Below are 7,169 nucleotides of genomic sequence, written 5' to 3' on the forward strand. Positions count from 1 at the left end.
CCTTTTCTACTTTTTTTTGTTCTCTGCATTTCTGTCTTTTTCTTTCTGAATCACCATGGTCCATCAAAACATTACAGCAAAAGCATAAATGTGAATTTTGTAGTCTCTTCCCATGACTAATCAATTTGACCGTCTCATCTGTACATAGAGAAACTATAACTTATTATTTTGAGTCACTGATATGTTAACTGACAGACTTTTGAGAGCTGAACTAAGGATTTTTCAAGCAAACAAATGCTATTTTTGCTGTTTCTACAAATTGTTTTGAGAAATGCACCAAAAGTGACTGAGAAAAACTAACATAGCATAAATTGTCTCAGGTGTATCTATTGGTTTGCCTGTATGAAAAGTGTTCACATTTACAGCTTTGTTTCTGCTAGCTTGCAGGAATTAAATGGTTGAAGACAACTTATTGGGCTTCATGAGACTCGGATAAATGGTGAGTATCCATCTCATAAATTGCCTAAAACAGTTATATATGTTTTTATTTGTGGTTTTTGTTTGTGTATTTTGTCTGGTTGCAGAGAGGATCACACCTGTAGTCAACAAACAGGTTTAAAACTACTGACTTTTCAGTCAGAAATGATCAAACCGCCTGGTTAAAGTCTCCATATGCAAGTCAACAAAGGTGAAACAAACATTTAAGCGAATGGTGCATTTATACAATGTTCATGTAGTGCATCTTTCTAACTTTTGCTTTGTTTGTTTTCCAGCAGAGAGGAAACATCTGATTGACAACATGTGAGTCTCAATTTCAACCTGTGACTGGGAAGAAAACCATCCTGAGCAAAGTCTGAACTCAGTGACTCTCAACCCAGAACAAGAATCATTTCATCACCGGTTTTTCTTCTACAACAGGTTCTCTTATGTGGACACATGGTGTTTTTTTTGTTTGTTTTGTTTTCCAGATCTCAGTAACACCGTGAGGAAACTGGACAGAAAATAGAATTGGTTCTTTTTTTAACTGAATTTTTAAATAGAAATTGTTTCTTTAAGTGGATTACTCATAATCTGTATTTTGTTTAATTTGAATTTATTTTCTTTATAACTTTCTGTATAGAAATGCTGACAAGTTACACTTCCTTGTGTGTTGTACTATAACAGTGTTATAACAGTGACCAGTAATTTACCATAAGGTTTTTGGGTTTTTTTTACAATAAAATGTAGAGATGTGCCGATCAGGTTTTTTCCTGCCAATCACATAATTATTATGTTTTTAATCATAAACACTACGGTTACATTATGTGGAAAAAGGAACCATGAATTCACCTTAATTTAGACAAAAACTTGTTTTTAATAACTTTTTTCAAGAAGAAAACTAAACAAAACAGGCATTGTGCAAATTGTACTGCTATTGATAAAACTATCTTTAACAGACTGAAAACATATGAAGGCTCTGAAGAGGCTAAATAATACAAAGAGCCAAAATAAAACCTCTCAACATTGCCAAGAAGTTCAAGTTTAAACTTAACATTCAAAGGCAAAAACAGGTTCCATTACAATAAACAATCCAGAGTTACTGAATGAAAACTTCCTGTTAGCATGGCGGCTAGCTGGTTACTGCTAGCTCTGATTGGCTGTTTCTGACTGAGCGGAGTAATTATGCAGATCAGGGAGGAGATCGATTATTTTTTCAGAGATTATCTGTCTCATGTTAGGGCAGCGAAAGTTTTAATACGTATGTAAAATGTATTTTTTTAAGTTAGATGCTGCAGCTTTAAGCAGGTTGGTGTGAGAGTCACCACCAGGTGGAGCAGAAGCGAAGCTCCGTCTGTCAGATATTAACTACCTGTAGCAGAACCAGCGTCTGACATCGCAGCTCGAAGACTTAAATCATTTTCCAGGTTATTTGTTTAGCTTTCTGACCGTCATGCTAATCCGGGTGAGTGTTTGTAGCTGTGCGCTGCTTTACCTGCTATCTGATCCTCCGTATGTCTTTTTACTGCAGTGAGCCTCGATGTAGCCAAACTCCTCAAGTATCTCATCGTTTTTATTCCGTATTAGATTCGTCATGTTGATGCATTTTGACCTGCTTCAATTTTCCGCAGCAACACCCAAACTTCCCCATTCACTCAGTGGTTATAGTTCCACATCGCTTAGGATTTGTTGCTGCGCGTTTGGGCAGTGAAGGAAAGAGGAGACCAGCTGTACAGGCAGGCTGGAAATGAGAAGCAGGTGATCGGCAACAAGAGACCGTGATCGGCGATCACCGATCATGCACTTTTTCTCGAAAATCGGCCGATTACGATCGGTGACCGATCGATCGGCACACCTCTAATAAAATGTCAATATATCATACAGTCTGGCCGTGTTTTTCACTTATGTAGATATTATGCCTCAGGCAGTATGACCGTTTACTACGGCAAAACCACATTTTAATTTTTTTTTTTACATATTTTAGGAAATACGGTATTTCACCGTATTTTTAAAATACGGTGAAAAACTGGCAGTTTTGGTTGCCAGAATTTTACCGTATAAAGACGGTAAAATTCTGGCAACTCAGCTGCCAGTTTTTTTTTACCGTAAATTGAGGCCGTCTTTTTTTTACAGTGTAAAAATGTTTTGAAAATTTGTACAGGATGAAGAAAAAACTTTGAAAATTATGTCAAACAGGAAAGAAAATATATTTGAACAGATTTATTGTAATTTTTAAGACATTTTTGAAACAGTAATTGAGTTTGGACATTTGGACCCTTTAGAAATCACAAAAACGGCCAAGAAAAACAGCTTTTCAAAGGTTAAAGAAGGTGTACATGTGGGAGATATATTACATATCTATGGTTTCTTTTTGTGAGTTTAAACTGTTTTTTAGCTGTAAAAAGTAGAGTCGGACAAAAAACTTGGGCGTGACGTCATTGGTTTCTGCATCTTGACTAGGGTTACCACCCACCGATACGGGACACAATTTGTTCCGTATTTCTACACATGTGGATGTGTAATAATAAAGAAAGGTCCCTGAGTACTTTATATAGTAGGCTGCCCCAGGCATTCATTCACTCACAGTGTTGGTGTTGCCATATTGTACCCAACCGCTTTCTGGGTAACCCAGACCAACTGACACAAAACCGGCTTTACATATAGGGACCTAATCTTGACAGAAACCAAACTGTTCATAGATTCAAGTGAGAAAACATATTTTAAATACCAAAACATCAGCGATTTTCTCAGCTTTAATTTAAGCCATATTTATAAAAATAGGATAAGAAATAAGGCGCTCCGATCATTTTTGTGACAGATTCCTGCTCATCCTGCAGGAACAGTCTGGTTTTATGGGCACCTGCAGGAGCGTCGCTAGCGCTGGCGGCTAACAGGCCATGTAGACACTAATAATGTAGGTCAATAGAGAGATCCTACAGCTGCCAAAACCTGACACCGCTCCGTTTGTGTCTACATTCTGACAAAGCCGAAGTTGGTTTCCGACTCGGGAAATGGCGAATTCACCTAATTTTCCACTACCTTCCGCCTCTTTAATCAAATCTAGTTAAAAAACTACAACACCAAGACTCTTCAAACCTGCACTGGATTATTCTGCTCTAATAGCAGAATATTTAGAACCATGTTTGGGATTTGTGAAACCTTTTTCTGATTTGTGATACTTCAGATTACTATTCACACTCGTTCCCTGCAGTTTTTTTCAAATTCAATTCTAATTAAAAACCACTTTATTAATCCCAAAGGGAAATTAAATGATGCAACTCAATAATTCTTCAAAGAGTTATTGTAGAGAGTGATGGCTGTTGGAAGGAAAGACCTTCTGCATCGGGCGGTAGTGCACTGAATCAGCGACTGCAGACCTGCAGCCCTGATGTCCCACAACATGAAGGTCCTGGAGAGACTCCTGTTGGCCTCCTGAACCAGCAGACAAGCATATCAAGACCCCCAGCAGTTTGCTTGTTGCAGTGGAATTGGAGTTGATGATGCCATCATACACCTGCTTCAGCAAACCCACTGTCACAAGGCTGTCTTGGGAAGGCAGAGTATTTTCTGTCAGGTGTCTTCAGATTCAGTGTTGAGGTGTTGTGGTTTTAGAATTAGAGCAGTTCTAATATGATCAACATGAAAAAAATGGTTTAAAAAATGCCCTTTATTGAAGTTTCACAAATCCCAAACATTGTTTTAAATATTGTGCTATTAGAGCAGAATAATCCAGTCCAGGTTTGAAGAGTCTAGGAGTTGTAGTTTTTTAACTAGAGTAGATTAAAGATGCAGAAGGTAGTGAATAATTAGGTGGAATCGCCCTTTAGCCATTCCCTGACTCGGAAACCAATGTCAGGTTCGAATCAGTTTGAGAAGGACCTCGCTGCAGCAAACAGGAAGGGGCAGGACGGACCACAGTCAATCTCATAGACATGAATCCTAGACGCCTCATGGAGCGCTGAGTCCTGCGTTACGTCGCCGCCATCTTGTGTGGCAGCAGGGATCGGAGCTCCTTCAGTCCTGTGCTGAGTGGACTTACTTCAACCGTTTTACGAAACAAACGGGATTCATTGACATCACCTTTCACAGGTAAGGATGAAAGATCAGAATGACTTTGCAGCCAGAAATTCGCTTCTAAACAACCGAGAAATATTTCCTATGTAGCTCTTACCTTATTTGGAAATGGGATCATTGCATTCCGGAAGTGAAGGGAGCCCTATTTCCTATACTTCCGTTTTTATTTTCTTTTGAAATCTGTGATATATTTTCACCTTTAAGAAGGAGTTTCAATCTCAGAGTGTATTTGAACTTCTTTGTTTTATTCTTTTATTTACTTCAGCAAAACTCACAGTTTTTAACAAATTCTGTAGCTTTCGGTGTACTTCTAAATCTGCTCCTCAGTCGCATCTTTTCGGGCCTGCTACTGCCTCTAGTGGCGTGGGGGTGGTAACACAACTAATCTAATTACATTACTAAATCAGAATACCACAAAGTCTTTATTATTATTAATTCTGGCATTACTGGAACAGTAACAGATAAATTCCCTCACAAAAGAACATGCCTTTTCATTTTCTTAAGGAAGTAGAGCTAATTAAACAACATAAACAAGATCTGAAAGCGATTCCAGTTTCTCTCGATGGCCAACCTGTTGAAACTGTGGCAAATTTTAAATATCTCAAGTCATTCCTGGACAGTCAGCTCGACTTTGCTGAAAACACTGACTGTGTCTTTAAGAACTGTTCTCAGAGACTCTACCTTTTAAGAAGACCTGGGGGTTACCCAACTTAAGGTTGTGTACAACCTCTAGTTAGGTAGAGGTTGTTGAGTTAAAATGTTAAATCTTAACATTCTAACTCAAGTTTTAACTTTTCATCTCCTTGGTGGTTTGGTCACATGAGCTGCAGACTAACACACAATCTTTTAAGAATACTTTGAATGGCAGGTAAAACAGCAGGTAAATAGTGGTGAAACCAAAAACAACTTTGTCTCAACTGTTTGCTGAAAGAACAAGAGAGACGGCAAGAAATATTTTCCATCTTTATTCATCAGTTTGAACCTCTGAGCACATGAAGGCATTACTGTGTTACTCTGGCAATAGGAACATCTATTAGACGTCTTTTATTGATGGTGCAATAATTATTCTAACCAAACTAAATAATATTTACCTATAGTGTGCTAAGGGTTTTGCTCTATTCACAAATTGTTGATAATCAATCAATCAAATCTTTATTCCAGACACAAAAGGTCCACAGAATAAAGCTAAAAACAGGCAAAATAAAATAAAAATAAAAATAAACATGACATGATATTATTCACCGAGTCACAAATCAGTGATTCCATCATCTTGAAGAGAATCTCTCAGCACTAAAAGCAGGATTTACTAAAAGATTTACTAAAATTGCAATTATATTATTGCATGACACAGATAATCTACACGATTCCTGAGCTCAGCTGCACATGTGGGAGCAGCATTATGTACAAACATATGGCTAGCACTGCTCCATCTAGACACTTTGAGTAGCAGCTTCATGCCATCATTGTAGTTTCTGCAGGCGACGATTTTTTGTATCGTCACCACAGATGGGCCGTGTAATAATGTGATTCATGAATATGATTTATCGTTTTAGAATCAAAGGAAAATTTCCTCGTTGATAGATTAAATAGTTTCATCTTATTTTTTATATATATATAAGACTCTACAACAAAAAGTCTCAATAATATACATGGCACTGTAAAAACCAAAAAATGAATTTTTGCTTGTATCTGTTTAACAACCCTGGTTATTCTTTTGTAACTAATTCATTTGTTTGTTTTTGACTTTTGCTCAATTAAATTTCTTACGTATACACTGCAAATGTTATTTTTATTATAGTTGATCATGCTGTTTTTCATGTCTCCTTATTTCATTTGTTCCTCCTATAATTGATGGAGATATATAGATATTATTTTTAATGTATAAAAGTATTGTTTGTCATTTAATTAGCTCTACATCCTTAGGAAAATGAAAAAAATATGTTGTTTTATAAGATAATTTATCTTTTACTGTTCCAGTAATGCCAAAATTAATAGAAAATAATAAAGACGTTGTGGTATTTTGGTTTAGTAATGCAAGTATATTAGTTGTGTTACCACCCCCACGCCACTAGAGGCAGTAGCAGGCCCAAAAAGATGCGACTGAGGAGCAGATTTAGAAGTTCACCGAAATCTACAGAATTTGGTAAAAACTGTGAGCTGCGCTGAAGTAAATAAAAGAAAGAAGTTCAAATACATGCTGAGAGTGAAACTCCTTCCTAAAGGTGAAAATATATCACAGATTTCAAAGTATAAAAACGGAAGTATAGGAAATAGGGCCCCCTTCACTTCCGGATTGCAATGGTCCCATTTCCAAATAAGGTAAGAGACTGACAGTGGTCCGTGCCCCCCCTTCCTGTTTGCTGCAGCAAGGTGGACTTGCGTGCATAGACATAATATAAGGATAGACCCTCATGGACCGCTCTCGCCTATTGTCGCTGACGAGATTTAGGGCGGCCATCTTGGAGCGGTCCACCACTCCACTCAGCGTTATGTGTTTAGCAGCACAATGACGTATCAGCGCATTTAATCGATCATAACACACTTTTTTGTTACTGTAAACCATATTCAAACATCTATCAAAGCAACATTTATAAACAATTGTATTTTTAAAGTATTTTTTAATTGTACTGATACATAGTTCAGCATATTTAAATATGCTTAGTGGCTATAACAATAGA

Source organism: Poecilia formosa, unplaced genomic scaffold, assembly GCF_000485575.1.
Source record: "Poecilia formosa unplaced genomic scaffold, Poecilia_formosa-5.1.2 Scaffold424, whole genome shotgun sequence".
NCBI classification, from domain to species: domain Eukaryota; kingdom Metazoa; phylum Chordata; class Actinopteri; order Cyprinodontiformes; family Poeciliidae; genus Poecilia; species Poecilia formosa.